This window comes from Lissotriton vulgaris, chromosome 11, assembly GCF_964263255.1.
Source record: "Lissotriton vulgaris chromosome 11, aLisVul1.2, whole genome shotgun sequence".
NCBI classification, from domain to species: domain Eukaryota; kingdom Metazoa; phylum Chordata; class Amphibia; order Caudata; family Salamandridae; genus Lissotriton; species Lissotriton vulgaris.
The window spans coordinates 842,216,203-842,233,456 of record NC_141699.1 but is presented as its reverse complement, the minus strand read 5'-3'; the positions used below and the strand labels follow the sequence as shown (position 1 = coordinate 842,233,456).

Genomic DNA, 17,254 nt, shown 5'->3' with positions numbered 1-17,254 from the left:
GCTGCATTGTCTGTATATTTCTTCACCGAACAGGAAGATGTTTTGTGATAGGCATAATTCCATCATGTCTAACAACATTTGATTATGATTTTTGTACACAATGTCTCTTTGTTGTAGAAAGTAATTACAAGCTTTAAGACCCAGATTATTTTGTATATTTGTATACAATGATACAACATCCATAGATATTAGTTGATAACTTTCTTGCCATGGGATGTTTTCTAGTCGTCTCAACAAGTCGTTGGTGTCCTGTATGTATGAGCTGAGTTCTGTTACATGGGGTTTAAGAAAGTGATCTATGTAGTTTGAGATTGGTTCTAGCAAAGAGCCCTTTGCCGATAATATCGGTCTGCCTGGTGGTTTGTTGCGGTCTTTATGCACCTTAGGAAGGAAGTATATTGTTGCCGTGATTGGGTGGCTGGTTGTAAGATATTTTTCTTCGTCACTGTCAATGAGATTATTTAATTTCCATTGTCTCAATTTTTCATCTAACTTGGTACATACAGGACACCAACGACTTGTTGAGACGACTAGAAAACATCCCATGGCAAGAAAGTTATCAACTAATATCTATGGATGTTGTATCATTGTATACAAATATACAAAATAATCTGGGTCTTAAAGCTTGTAATTACTTTCTACAACAAAGAGACATTGTGTACAAAAATCATAATCAAATGTTGTTAGACATGATGGAATTATGCCTATCACAAAACATCTTCCTGTTCGGTGAAGAAATATACAGACAATGCAGCGGAACCGCAATGGGTTTTTCATTTAGTCCCAATTACGCCTGTCTCACGATGGGGTACTGGGAAAAGGAAATAGCTTGGGCGCCAGAATTTGACAAATTCACAAGTAAGGTCATGTGTTGGATAAGGTTTATAGACGACCTGTTGATTATTTGGGAAGGAACCAAAGATGAATTCCAGGAGTATTTCAACATCATCAACGCAAGAACGGCCGGATTATCCTTCACTTACGAGATCAGCAACACTGAAATCACCTTCCTGGATACTCGTATTTATGTCAAGGAAAACCATATCCACACGACGCTTCACAGAAAAGCAACAGCTACCAATGCCACATTGGAAGCAACGAGTTGCCACCAAGCATCCCTTATCTCCAGCATACCCTATGGAGAGTTCCTCCGAATCAGGAGGATATGCAGTGAAGACACAGAATGGCAGGAACACAGCACCAAAGCAAAACAAAGGTTTAAAAATCGTCAATACAATTGGGGAAATATTGAAAAGTGCTGGCAAAGGGCAAACGTAAAAACAAGACAGGAGTGTCTGACAAAGTCGATTGAAAAAGAAAAATGTACACGAGAACCAATTCGACTAATTATGGATTACTCAGAAAACAGTAAAGAACTTGTAAAAATAATGAGAAAAAATTGGAAAATACTCCACCTGGATGATACAGTAGGAAAAATAGTGGGCTCACATCCGGAGGTGACCTATAGAAGAGCCCCAAATCTGAAAGATCAACTGATCCACAGCCACTGCAGCACAAGCAAAAAGAAAGACTGGTTGAAAACCACAGGCTTTGTAAAATGCTATAATTGCAAAATGTGTCAAATTGCCAAACCCACCAAAGAAATACCGCTACCTGATAACAAAAAATGGCAGATAAAACAACTAATCACCTGCACGACAGAATTCACGGTCTATGGCGTGGTATGTCCATGCCCCCTGATGTATGTGGGAAGCACCAAGGGAGAGCTAAAAAAGCGGATAATGGAACATGCCAGAGCCACGACACACAAGGACAGAGCAAATGCGGTGGCAAAACACATGGAGCAGAAGCACAATGCGGATTGGCAAAAATTAAAATTCTTCGGGATAGAGACCATACCGAAGAACATACGGGGAGGAGATCGTGAGAAAATCATGCGCAAAAAAGAATCGCGACACATCCTAAACTTCAGAACCTTACATCCACATGGCCTGAACCAATCGGAGGAGTTGTACATCCACCTCGTGTAAGAACTCATAATGAGCTGGTGAAGAGCAAAGAGAGATGAGTGACACATGACACATCCATGGAAGGAAAGGAGAACAACAAAATGAACTTAACTACAGAGTCAGGAACATGCAATGGCCTCTCAGGGGTTCTCTGACAAATTGGCTGCTAGTCAAGTAATCCCACTGGAGGGATATAAACAACAAGAACACGGTCCAAAACGGGAAATATTCATGATGCAATGAATATCCAAATTATTAATTGAAATAGCACTGAACTAGCGGACCCATCTTCACAAAAACAGACTCTTTTTATTAAAAACTACAATAACCACAATGCCTAGAGTAAAACAGGATGTGAGGTAACATCCATGTAATTGGTCTCTTTAAAAAAAGAAAAAAATGTAAACAAGTGATCGTGAGCAAGGTGCCAGGAGCACTGAAACGCGTTGTGGAAGGCAGCGAGTGTGCGCCCATTTCTTTCGCCAAAACGGAGGAGTGTGCTATATTGAACGGCGAGGTTCCGCCGTAGGGAAACGCACCCACATTGAGCGCTCGAAGTGGCTGGGAAAGCAGGAACCGGCGTGTGAAGATATATATATATATATATATATATATATATATATATATATATATATATATATATATATATATATATATATATATATATATATATATATATATTACCTACTGGCAGTCGCCAGTAGGTGTATATAGTTTTTGAAAATTCTATGTCTAATAACTTTGGCGTTTGTGGACGGAATTGGCTGAAATTTTCAGGAAAATGGAACGTTTTGTTTCTGAGCAGCCCCTGACAATTTGGGGGGGTTTCATCAAGGGGGGGCCGAGAAAAAAGGGGGGTCCCAAAACACGTTTTTCCCATGTTAATTTCCATAGGGCGGTTGGCCTCACTTTTAGCTCGAACGGCTGAATGGATTTGCACGAAACTTGGCAAAATTGTAGGGACTGTTAGCCCGATGTGCCTTTGCTAGGTCTCAATATATGTGCTCCAGTGGATTTTGAGTAATTTAGGTTCAAAAAAAGATATATATCTGGGCGGAGCCTAACCACACATCTGATCTGATTGGCTGTCAGCACTTCATCCAAGAAGTGTTGGCAGCCATCTTGGGACCAATATACATGATAGCACCTCATTAAAAAGCATTGTAGTTAATAGAGGGTTTTAGGACTTTAGTTACATTATAAATCATTTGTTGATGGTACCATACTCGTTTTAGGAATTGTGGTGGGTTCTAAGGTGATTTTACCATGTGAAAAAACCTTCTGCTGTGATATCATGAATATTGTTTGAAAGAAAACTAATATCTCATGATTTTCCCACAGTGGTTTGGAAGGGGATCTATAAGCTAAACTGAAAGCATATTTTCTGTAAATTCACATTATCTTTCTCAGTCATGTGAAAATGAAGTCTGACATTCTCAGTAAAACATGAACATCCAACAAGGACAGAGACTGTCAGTTGATTCCTTTGTGTTCTACTGCAGCCTCCTAGAGTGTTCTAAAGAACAACTAGAGCGCTAACAGTCCTACTTATTACAAAGGTATGGCACACCTGAAGCCATCTTGATTGGAATAAAGTGGTAACTCATAAAACATTTAATTTAAAAAGAAACAACATGAGGGGGCATATTTTGCCATAGAAAGTATGATTAGTGCTGCAGAATGAAAAATTAGGGCACATTTTGAGTGACTTCTCAAATCCTTTTCTATTTCATTAAAACATTCTGACATGCAGTCTCCCAAAATGGCCACCAGAGACAAAAGAGCCCAAATGTAGCCCAAATATCACCCAGATGTAGCCCAAGTATAGCCCAATGACAGAATGTCCCAGAGTGTTCTAAAGAACAACTAGAGCGCTAACAGTCCTACTTATTACAAAGGTATGGCACACCTGAAGCCATCTTGATTGGAATAAAGTGGTAACTCTTAAAACATTTAATTTAAAAAGAAACAACATGAGGGGGTATATTTTGCCATAGAAAGTATGATTAGTGCTGCAGAATGAAAAATTAGGGCACATTTTGAGTGACTTCGCAAATCCTTTTCTATTTCATTAAAACATTCTGACATGCAGTCTCCCAAAATGGCCACCAGAGACAAAAGAGCCCAAATGTAGCCCAAATATCACCCAGATGTAGCCCAAGTATAGCCCAATGACAGAATGTCCCAGAGTGTTCTAAAGAACAACTAGAGCGCTAACAGTCCTACTTATTACAAAGGTATAGCACACCTGGAGCCATCGTGATGGGAATAAAGTGGTAACTCTTAAAACATTTAATTTAAAAAGGAACAAAATGAGGGGGTATATCATGCAATAGAAGGTATTATTAGTGCTGCAGAAAGAAAAATTAGGGCACATTTTGAGTGACTTTTCAAATCCTCTTCTATTTCATTAAAAAATTCTGACATGCAGTCTCCCAAAATGGCCACCAGAGACAAAAGAGCCCAAATGTAGCCCAAATATCACCCAGATGTAGCCCAGGTATAGCCCAATGACAGAATGTCCCAGAGTGTTCTAAAGAACAACTAGAGTGCTAACAGTCCTACTTATTACAACGGTATGGCACACCTGAAGCCATCTTGATTGGAATAAAGTGGTAACTCTTAAAACATTTAATTTAAAAAGGAACAAAATGAGGGGGTATATTTTGCCATATGAATTATGATTAGTGCTGCAGAAAGAAAAATTAGGGCACATTTTGAGTGACTTCTCAAACCCTCTTCAATTTCATTAAAAAATTCTGACATACAGTCTCCCAAGATGGCCACCAGAGACAAAAGAGCCTAAATGTAGCCCAAATATCACCCAGATGTACCCCAAGTATAGCCCAATGACAGAATGTCCCAGAGTGTTCTAAAGAACAACAAGAGCGCTAACAGTCTTACTTATGACAAAAGTATCGCACACCAGAAGCCATCTTGATTGGAATGAAGTGGTAAGTCTGAAAACACTCAATTTAAAAAGGAACAACATGAGGGGGTTAATTTTGCCATAGAAAGTATGATTAGTGCTTCAGAAAGAAAAATTAGGGATCATTTTGAGTGACTTCTCAAATCCTCTTCTATTTCATTAAAAAAATTCTGACATGCAGACTGAAACATGCACTTTGAATACCAGCAGCAGACGTCCCTGGTGAGCAGTAGCTTTACTACAGTGATCTAATGTGCAACTAGAGTGCTAACATTCAGAATTTATGGCAAATGTGTGACACATCTGAATGCCTTCTTGATGGAACCAAAGTAAACAAGCATTGAAAATGCAATAGATCTCGCCCTCGTTTAAGTTAAAGCCATTCTGTTTGTAATGAGTTGGCTTTTTAGCTTTGCTTTTATTAGTGTTTTTTCAACTTTCATGTAAATAACATGCATCTGTATGCATATAAGTATATGTATGCATGCATTTATGTTTGTATTTATATAGATATACAGATGATATATGTTTATATATGTATATATATATATATATATATTCACTGAAAAAACCATAGGCTATAGACCATATATTGTTAGGAATTAGCATTTACAAAACCTTGAAAATTCACTGAAAAAACCATAGGTTATAGACCATATATAGTTAGGAATTAGCATTTACAAAACCTTGAAAATTCACTGAAAAAACCATAGGTTATAGACCATATATAGTTAGGAATTCGCATTTACAAAACCTTATTTTACTCACACAAAACCATTGAAATTCCATATATAGTTAGTTGCACTAACTATATATCGCGCACCCGCAATCCACTGCTGATGATGTCACATATTACATCATTCATGACATGGTGAGTGACATCACTGATGACATCACTGATGACATCTCAAATGACATCACTGATGACATCACTGATATAAAAATATTGTTGTGTGATACCTTGTGCTTTTAAAACCACTTCCCTGTGGACTGAAACAGCGCTCCTAGCGCTGCAACGAACGCTCCATTTCGCCATCTCTGAGGGCGAGGCGCCACGGCGGACACGCCCACCTCAGCTGGCCACGCCCCCTTCTTGTCACTATAAAGTGCGCGCAGCTGGAAAGCGCGTCACTTTAATCCGTGAGTCTCCTGAGGCGGAAGCCGGGAGTGAATCTGCTTATTTTAAAAATATTGTTGTGTGATACCTTGTGCTTTTAAAACCACTTCCCTGTGCACTGAAACAGCGCTCCTAGCGCTGCAACGAACGCTCCATTTCGCCATCACTGAGGGCGAGGCGCCACGGCGGACACGCCCACCTCAGCTGGCCACGCCCCCATGATTCCTCTCACACCGACATAAAAAATGTGTCTTGCTAGGAAGCGCAGCGGACGGGCGCAGCGGGCGCGCCGTCAGCGCGCCGAAGGCGCGCCAAAGGCAAGCCCGTCTGGGCCCGTCCGGGCCTGGACCGGGCCCAGGGCCAGCTCCCCTGCCCCTTCCACTAGCCCCATCCGCACATGTTGGACCAATACCCAACTTCTCCTACTCAATACGCGCCCTTGCTTGACCAGCACTCGCTGCTTCCCAAACCACCTGGAGGCCGCTCATTACCTTTGCCCGCAATGCAAGTTCACTCTTCCGCCCTGCCAACCTTGTCTCTCTCCACGTCCCCCGTTACAGCCACTCTCCTCTAATCAGCGCACCCTGAAAGCTGGTTTGATCAATTGCCGCTCTCTTCCCCGGCATGCCAATGACATCTGGATGTCCATCTCTTCTGATGAATGGGATATTCTCTTCCTCACCGAGTCTTGGATCACAGACTCCTCCTCTCCGGATATCTATCTGGCTATTCCCCCAGGATATGATATAAAATGCTTGAACCGGGCTGGTGGTAAGTCTGGAGGCGGTCTAGCCGTCATTTTTAAATCCCTTTTCCAGCTGACTTTTACCAAGCTCACTAACATTGGTATAATTGAAGCCATGTACTTCTCCATATCCGACTCTGCGGCAGTTATCTTGGCTGGCACATTAGTCTATAATCCCCCCCCCGCCACCTCCCCCTCTCTCACTGCCCTCGTCCACCAACTGGCTGACTTATCTCTCAAACACCAATATTTCATTGTCCTGGGCGATTTTAACCTCCACATAGACAATCCGCTCTGTGTGAAGGCAATCAACCTGTTGGAAACTATGGATAGCCTCAATCTCAAGCAATTAGTCGTAGGTCCCACTCATGTGGCTGGTCACACTCTGGACCTCATATTCGCCAATTTCCCACATATCACTGTCCTCCCACCCCTCCCTCTTACTTGGACTGATCATTACCTCATCCCCTTTTCTCTTGCCCTGGGACGAAAATCTGCCCCTATGGCCCCAAGGAAGGAGTTGGGAAGAAAGTGGCACAAGGTTACATGTGCCACCTTGGACCCGTTATTCCATTTTCAGTCGGAGTACCTCTCCTCGGACATTGATGAAAACGTTTCTAGGCTGAATATTACCTTCGTTAATGCGATTGATTCTATCGCCCCCCAGAAAATCATCACCTCCACTAGATCGCGACCCTCTGCTCCCTGGTTTTCCACCTCCCTCCGTGAGGAGAAAAGCAGATGCAAGGCTCTCGAACGCAAGTGGAGATTAAACTACGACCTCGAAGCCAAACTCCTATATAGAACTGCCCTGAAAAAATTCCTTAAACAAAAAAAAAGCGCGATGAAAGATCACTTTGCCTCTCAAATTAATAAATTTACAAAAGGGGGTGGTGATGAACAGAGTGTCTGAATTGAGCAGACCACTCTTACCCAGTCCAAAGATCAGGGCTTGATCCATCACCGTTATTTATCTCACTGCCCCATCCCAGCTCAGAACCTGGCTATATGCAAATCAGTCTGTCCCTGGCCCAGTGCATCATGGGAACAGGGCAGACTAAACTACCAAGCCAATTCTTTACCAGAAAGGAGACAAGCTACCGGGGACCGGTTTCTGGCATTTCAGCCTCTTCGGCCCGGCTTGCTTGAATCCTGATGGAGCAGTGAGAAAGGGACTCATGTCTGAGTATACCCTGCCACACCTATAGTGGCCAAAATCGATTTACAAAAGGGGGTGGTGATGAACAGAGTGTCTGAATTGAGCAGACCACTCTTACCCAGTCCAAAGATCAGGGCTTGATCCATCACCGTTATTTATCTCACTGCCCCATCCCAGCTCAGAACCTGGCTATATGCAAATCAGTCTGTCCCTGGCCCAGTGCATCATGGGAACAGGGCAGACTAAACTACCAAGCCAATTCTTTACCAGAAAGGAGACAAGCTACCGGGGACCGGTTTCTGGCATTTCAGCCTCTTCGGCCCGGCTTGATTGAATCCTGATGGAGCAGTGAGAAAGGGACTCATGTCTGAGTATACCCTGCCACACCTATAGTGGCCAAAATCGATTTACAAAAGGGGGTGGTGATGAACAGAGTGTCTGAATTGAGCAGACCACTCTTACCCAGTCCAAAGATCAGGGCTTGATCCATCACCGTTATTTATCTCACTGCCCCATCCCAGCTCAGAACCTGGCTATATGCAAATCAGTCTGTCCCTGGCCCAGTGCATCATGGGAACAGGGCAGACTAAACTACCAAGCCAATTCTTTACCAGAAAGGAGACAAGCTACCGGGGACCGGTTTCTGGCATTTCAGCCTCTTCGGCCCGGCTTGCTTGAATCCTGATGGAGCAGTGAGAAAGGGACTCATGTCTGAGTATACCCTGCCACACCTATAGTGGCCAAAATCGATTTACAAAAGGGGGTGGTGATGAACAGAGTGTCTGAATTGAGCAGACCACTCTTACCCAGTCCAAAGATCAGGGCTTGATCCATCACCGTTATTTATCTCACTGCCCCATCCCAGCTCAGAACCTGGCTATATGCAAATCAGTCTGTCCCTGGCCCAGTGCATCATGGGAACAGGGCAGACTAAACTACCAAGCCAATTCTTTACCAGAAAGGAGACAAGCTACCGGGGACCGGTTTCTGGCATTTCAGCCTCTTCGGCCCGGCTTGCTTGAATCCTGATGGAGCAGTGAGAAAGGGACTCATGTCTGAGTATACCCTGCCACACCTATAGTGGCCAAAATCGATTTACAAAAGGGGGGTGGTGATGAACAGAGTGTCTGAATTGAGCAGACCACTCTTACCCAGTCCAAAGATCAGGGCTTGATCCATCACCGTTATTTATCTCACTGCCCCATCCCAGCTCAGAACCTGGCTATATGCAAATCAGTCTGTCCCTGGCCCAGTGCATCATGGGAACAGGGCAGACTAAACTACCAAGCCAATTCTTTACCAGAAAGGAGACAAGCTACCGGGGACCGGTTTCTGGCATTTCAGCCTCTTCGGCCCGGCTTGCTTGAATCCTGATGGAGCAGTGAGAAAGGGACTCATGTCTGAGTATACCCTGCCACACCTATAGTGGCCAAAATCGATTTACAAAAGGGGGTGGTGATGAACAGAGTGTCTGAATTGAGCAGACCACTCTTACCCAGTCCAAAGATCAGGGCTTGATCCATCACCGTTATTTATCTCACTGCCCCATCCCAGCTCAGAACCTGGCTATATGCAAATCAGTCTGTCCCTGGCCCAGTGCATCATGGGAACAGGGCAGACTAAACTACCAAGCCAATTCTTTACCAGAAAGGAGACAAGCTACCGGGGACCGGTTTCTGGCATTTCAGCCTCTTCGGCCCGGCTTGCTTGAATCCTGATGGAGCAGTGAGAAAGGGACTCATGTCTGAGTATACCCTGCCACACCTATAGTGGCCAAAATCGATTTACAAAAGGGGGTGGTGATGAACAGAGTGTCTGAATTGAGCAGACCACTCTTACCCAGTCCAAAGATCAGGGCTTGATCCATCACCGTTATTTATCTCACTGCCCCATCCCAGCTCAGAACCTGGCTATATGCAAATCAGTCTGTCCCTGGCCCAGTGCATCATGGGAACAGGGCAGACTAAACTACCAAGCCAATTCTTTACCAGAAAGGAGACAAGCTACCGGGGACCGGTTTCTGGCATTTCAGCCTCTTCGGCCCGGCTTGCTTGAATCCTGATGGAGCAGTGAGAAAGGGACTCATGTCTGAGTATACCCTGCCACACCTATAGCGGCCAAAATCGATTTACAAAAGGGGGTGGTGATGAACAGAGTGTCTGAATTGAGCAGACCACTCTTACCCAGTCCAAAGATCAGGGCTTGATCCATCACCGTTATTTATCTCACTGCCCCATCCCAGCTCAGAACCTGGCTATATGCAAATCAGTCTGTCCCTGGCCCAGTGCATCATGGGAACAGGGCAGACTAAACTACCAAGCCAATTCTTTACCAGAAAGGAGACAAGCTACCGGGGACCGGTTTCTGGCATTTCAGCCTCTTCGGCCCGGCTTGCTTGAATCATGATGGAGCAGTGAGAAAGGGACTCATGTCTGAGTATACCCTGCCACACCTATAGTGGCCAAAATCGATTTACAAATGGGGGTGGTGATGAACAGAGTGTCTGAATTGAGCAGACCACTCTTACCCAGTCCAAAGATCAGGGCTTGATCCATCACCGTTATTTATCTCACTGCCCCATCCCAGCTCAGAACCTGGCTATATGCAAATCAGTCTGTCCCTGGCCCAGTGCATCATGGGAACAGGGCAGACTAAACTACCAAGCCAATTCTTTACCAGAAAGGAGACAAGCTACCGGGGACCGGTTTCTGGCATTTCAGCCTCTTCGGCCCGGCTTGCTTGAATCCTGATGGAGCAGTGAGAAAGGGACTCATGTCTGAGTATACCCTGCCACACCTATAGTGGCCAAAATCGATTTACAAAAGGGGGTGGTGATGAACAGAGTGTCTGAATTGAGCAGACCACTCTTACCCAGTCCAAAGATCAGGGCTTGATCCATCACCGTTATTTATCTCACTGCCCCATCCCAGCTCAGAACCTGGCTATATGCAAATCAGTCTGTCCCTGGCCCAGTGCATCATGGGAACAGGGCAGACTAAACTACCAAGCCAATTCTTTACCAGAAAGGAGACAAGCTACCGGGGACCGGTTTCTGGCATTTCAGCCTCTTCGGCCCGGCTTGCTTGAATCCTGATGGAGCAGTGAGAAAGGGACTCATGTCTGAGTATACCCTGCCACACCTATAGTGGCCAAAATCGATTTACAAAAGGGGGTGGTGATGAACAGAGTGTCTGAATTGAGCAGACCACTCTTACCCAGTCCAAAGATCAGGGCTTGATCCATCACCGTTATTTATCTCACTGCCCCATCCCAGCTCAGAACCTGGCTATATGCAAATCAGTCTGTCCCTGGCCCAGTGCATCATGGGAACAGGGCAGACTAAACTACCAAGCCAATTCTTTACCAGAAAGGAGACAAGCTACCGGGGACCGGTTTCTGGCATTTCAGCCTCTTCGGCCCGGCTTGCTTGAATCCTGATGGAGCAGTGAGAAAGGGACTCATGTCTGAGTATACCCTGCCACACCTATAGTGGCCAAAATCGATTTACAAAAGGGGGTGGTGATGAACAGATAAACAGATGAACAATAAAGCCAAAAACTCATCTAAAACCCTCTTTAGCATTGTTAAAGATTTTATTAACCCTCCGGCCAGGGCTCCTCAGAACACCGCGAGTCAGGCTCTTTGCGAGGGACTCTCATACTACTTTCTCGAAAAGATTAACAAACTTTGTGTCTCCTTCCCCACAGGGCCTGCCACCTTGCCTTCTCCCACTAGTCCCCCAGAGTCACTGTCCTTTCTTTCATTTAACAAACTTAACCAGGACGAGGCTATCAGACTACTTTTCCACTGCAAATCCGGCGCCCCCTCCGATCCTGTCCCCGCAAAAATCATGGGAGAACTGGCGCCTTCACTCGCCTGCCCCTTCCTCTCCATCTGGAATGCTTCCCTTCACCATGGCTTCTTCCCTACCACCTGGAAGGAGGCCTTGGTGATCCCCATTCTAAAAAAAGCGGACGCTGATCCCACTGTTTTGGCCAACTATCGTCCCATTTCCCTTCTCCCTAAACCCGCCAAAGTCCTGGAAAAAGCCGTGCAGCTGAAACTCACGGAATACCTAGAAAATCATTCTCTGCTGCGTGGATCACAATCCGGATTCAGAGCCGGATTCAGCACTGAGACGGCCCTGCTGGAAGTATCCGAAACAATTCGAGAATGCGTGGACAGGGGCGAGGAGGCCATGCTGGTCCTCCTCGACCTGTCCGCAGCTTTCGATACGGTCTCTCACCCTATCCTCCTTAACCGACTTAAGCAGATAGGCATTGGTGGCACTGCCTTCAGCTGGATCGAGTCTTTCCTCTCGTCTAGAAGTCAGAGGGTACTGTTGCGCCCCTTCAAGTCAGAGAAAAAACCTTTGTCATGTGGGGTGCCGCAAGGCTCCGCCCTCAGCCCCCTGTTCTTCAACATCTATCTTGCCCCCTTGGCCGACGTTGTGGAGTCCTACGGAGTCAGGGTGGTCTCTTACGCTGACGACACACAGTTGGTGTTCTCCTTCAGGGACCACTCGGACTCCGCATTCGCCAATTTTCGCCAATGCCTTAACAACATCAGTGTCTGGATGACCGCGAATCACCTCAGACTGAATGCAGACAAAACGGAGGTACTGTTTTTTAATCAGAGAACCTCCATCCCCTCCTCTTGGTGGTGGCCCACGGCGCTTGATCCCGCCCCGTCCCCCGTTCACTCGGCTCGGAATCTAGGTTTTCAGTTTGACGACTCCCTGTCATGCAAAACCCAGGTTAATAAAGTCACCTCTGCCTGCTTCCTGAAGTTGCGCATGATCAGAAAAATTCTTCCCTATCTCCCCCTGGATTCCCGCCGTACAGTCACCCAAGCCCTCATCACGTCCCACTTGGACTATGCCAATAGCCTCTATGCTGGTGCCCCCCAGTACCTGATAGGTCGGCTGCAGATTGTCCAGAATGCTGCAGCCAGACTGATCGGTAACATCCCGTACCGCCAATCTGTTTCTGCTTATCGGAGGGAACTCCACTGGCTTCCAGTGGCTAGCCGCATTCAGTTCAAGGTCCTCACTCTCACCTATCGAGCCGTCAACGACTGCGGACCTAATTATCTGAAAAAACGGGTCTCGATATCCCGCTCCACCAGATCCCTGAGATCTAATGACCTCCGCCTCCTGATCTCTCCCCGTTTTAGATTATCTAGAACTGGTGGCAGAGGGTTCAGTGTCATTTCTGCCAAATTGTGGAACTCCCTACCTATTGAGCTGAGATTCTGTCCCTCTGAATCCATCTTCCGAGCCAAACTCAAAACCTGGCTCTTCTCCGGACTTTAGTCACTCCACTGCTTTCCTGCTTTACTCCCCACTTTTCCCTTGGTGACTCAGGATTTTAGCGCCGGGACACCCCTTCGGGGGTAGCTGCGCGCTCTACAAACTACATAAAATAAATAAATAAATAAATAAATATCAACATCCAGTGACTGTATGTTTCTGTAAAGTTAAAATATGTCTTACATATTGAAGAATGAGTGGATGTATAAGTGTCTGGATGAAGGATTTAGTAGGTGCATGACTGACTGTATGATTGAGTGATTAAATGTGTCTCACTGAGTGCATGGGTTAGTGACTAAACTGTCTTAATTTGTGCATCATTATGTCTGTTGTTCTGTAAACTGTTGCATGTGTTGATAAGTAGCTATATGAGTAACTATATGGGTTATTGATTGGTTGCCCAAGTATTTGTATGGGAGACTGAGTGTGTGTGTGGGTGGCTGGGAGGTGTATGACTCTGTGCATAGATGTGTGAGCAGTTGATTCACTAGATGTATGGTTTCAAAAGTGCATGTGGAAACAGCTGTATGGGCGGTTGACTGTGTGCATGAGTGTATTGGTGACTGAATGGATATCTCAGTGCTACATGTCAAAGTAAGTACATATGTAAAACACAGTACATGTGAGTGTTGACATATATAAATAACTGTGCATAAGAGCCAGTGAATGTGTGAGTGGCTGTATGGATCATTGTGAACTTGTATCAGGGATTGTATAAGAGAGTAAATATGTGTTAGTATATGTTTGAATAAGTAAAGTTTGTATAACTGTATAGTTGAGGAAATGGAGGTGTGATTGATTCTTTGCATGACTGACTAGGTGTGTGAGTAAATCCATGGATGAGTGACAGTCTGTGAGTGTCTGTTTACACTGATTGTATCTAAGGTTATATTAGAGTCTGAAGAGGTTCATCGTATTATCACATGAATGATATCATCAGTGATGTGATCAGTAATGTCAAATGAGATGTCATCAGTGATGTCATTTGAGATGTCATCAGTGATGTCATTTGAGATGTCATCAGTGATGTCATCAGTGATGTCACTGACCATGTCATGAATGATGTAATATGTGACATCATCAGCAGTGGATTGCGGGTGCGCGATATATAGTTAGTGCAACTAACTATATATGGAATTTCAATGGTTTTGTGTGAGTAAAATAAGGTTTTGTAAATGCGAATTCCTAACTATATATGGTCTATAACCTATGGTGTTTTTAGAGTGAATATATATATATATATATATATATATATATATATATATATATATATATATATATATATATATATATATATATATATATTCACTGAAAAAACCATAGGTTATAGACCATATATAGTTAGGAATTCGCATTTACAAAACCTTATTTTACTCACACAAAACCATTGAAATTCCATATATAGTTAGTTGCACTAACTATATATCGCGCACCCGCAATCCACTGCTGATGATGTCACATATTACATCATTCATGACATGGTCAGTGACATCACTGATGACATCACTGATGACATCTCAAATGACATCACTGATGACATCACTGATGACATCTCAAATGACATCACTGATGACATCACTGATGACATCTCAAATGACATCACTGATGACATCACTGATGACATCTCAAATGACATCACTGATGACATCTCAAATGACATCACTGATGACATCTCAAATGACATCACTGATGACATCTCATTTGACATTACTGATCACATCACTGATGACATCATTCATGTGACAATACGATAAACCTCTTCAGACTCTAATATAGCCTTAGATATACTCAGTGTAAACAGACACTCACAGACTGTCACTCATCCATGGAGTTACTCACACACCTAGTCAGTCATGCAAAGAATCAATCACACTTCCATTTCCTCAACTATACAGTTATACACACAACACCTTACTTATTCAAACATATACTAACACATACTTACTCTCTTATGCAATCAATACAACAAGTACACAATGATCCATACAACCACTCGCACATTCACTGGCTCTCATGTATAGTCATTTATATTAGCCAGCTCTCACATGCACTGTGTTTTACATATGTACTTACTTGGACATTTAGCACTGAGATATCCATTAACTCACCAACACACCCATGCACACAGTCAACCACCCACATGGCTGTTTCACATGCACTCTTGAACTCATACACCTAGTGAATCAACTGCAAACACATCTATGCACAGAGTCACACACCTCCCAGCCACCCACACACACACTCAGTCTCCCATTCAAACACTTGGGCAACCAATCAATAACCCATATAGCCACTCATATAGCTACTGATCAACACATGCAACAGTTTACAGAACAACAGACATAATGATGCACAAATTAAGACAGTTTAGTCACTAACCCATGCACTCAGTGAGACACATTTAATCACTCACTCATACAGTCACTCATGCACCTACTAAATCCTTCATCCAGACACTTATACATCCACTCATTCTTCAATATGTAAGACATATTTTAACTTTACAGAAACATACAGTCACTGGATGTTGTCATCAGTGATGTCATCAGTGATGTCATTTGAGATGTCATCAGTGATGTCATCAGTGATGTCACTGACCATGTCATGAATGATGTAATATGTGACATCATCAGCAGTGGATTGCGGGTGCGCGATATATAGTTAGTGCAACTAACTATATATGGAATTTCAATGGTTTTGTGTGAGTAAAATAAGGTTTTGTAAATGCGAATTCCTAACTATATATGGTCTATAACCTATGGTTTTTTCAGTGAATTTTCAAGGTTTTGTAAATGCTAATTCCTAACTATATATGGTCTATAACCTACGGTTTTTTCAGTGAATTTTCAAGGTTTTGTAAATGCTAATTCCTAACTATATATGGTCTATAGCCTATGGTTTTTTCAGTGAATATATATATATACATACATATATAAACATATATCATCTGTATATCTACATATAAATACAAACATAAATGCATGCATACATATACTTATATGCATTTTAGGGTTGTTAGGGCGTTTTCGTGTGTATTATGTTGCTTTTTTAGGGCTTTTGGGTCAATTAAGTAGGGTTCCCGGAGCCTAGGGCTGAGGGGCCGGTTCAGTTTCGTGCGTATTGGTGTTGGCAAGGTTTTGAGGGATTTTGGCGGTTTTTGGTCGAGATTTGGCAGTTTTATGGCTTTTTTTTGTGTTTGCGGGGGGCGCGTATTCGGGTTGAAATTCGTCCCCGTTCCAGTGGATGGATTGAGCTGATTTCTGGTGAGATGTTAGGGAATCGCTGGAACTAGTGTCCAGCCAAGTTTGAAACGGATCGGAGCAGTGGAAGTGCTTTAAAGAGCAATTTTTGTGCGGAGTAGCGAATTGTCATGTTATTCAATGGGAGTTTTTGGTGCGCATGGAGAAGGTGAATTTGGGATGTTCCAGTTGCGCTAGAGGGACGGGGCTTGGGTGAGCTGTAGGGAGAGTGGATCGGCAGGTGTGCCGAATTTTTGGGATTTGTTGGCCGAAGGGAAGGGTGTGCTTGGGCAAAGTCGATTTGGTGAAAACGGTGCGTTATTTACATGAAAGTTGAAAAAACACTAATAAAAGCAAAGCTAAAAAGCCACCTCATTACCAACAGAATGGCTTTAACTTAAATGAGGGCGAGATCTATTGCATTTTCAATGCTTGTTTACTTTGGTTCCATCAAGAAGGCATTCAGATGTGTCACACATTTGCCATAAATTCTGAATGTTAGCACTCTAGTTGCACATTAGATCACTGTAGTAAAGCTACTGCTCACCAGGGACGTCTGCTGCTGGTATTCAAAGTGCATGTTTCAGTCTGCATGTCAGAATTTTTTTAATGAAATAGAAGAGGATTTGAGAAGTCACTCAAAATGATCCCTAATTTTTCTTTCTGAAGCACTAATCATACTTTCTATGGCAAAATTAACCCCCTCATGTTGTTCCTTTTTAAATTGAGTGTTTTCAGACTTACCACTTCATTCCAATCAAGATGGCTTCTGGTGTGCCATACT

The 17,254-nt window shown here is 43.7% G+C and overlaps 1 protein-coding gene across 1 annotated transcript in view; it reads left to right on the top strand.

Moving 5' to 3' along the window:
- Positions 1–17,254, top strand: part of TM4SF19 (transmembrane 4 L six family member 19) — a 958,828-nt gene that overhangs the window by 395,116 nt on the left and 546,458 nt on the right. The gene's annotated exons all lie outside the window — the stretch shown is intronic.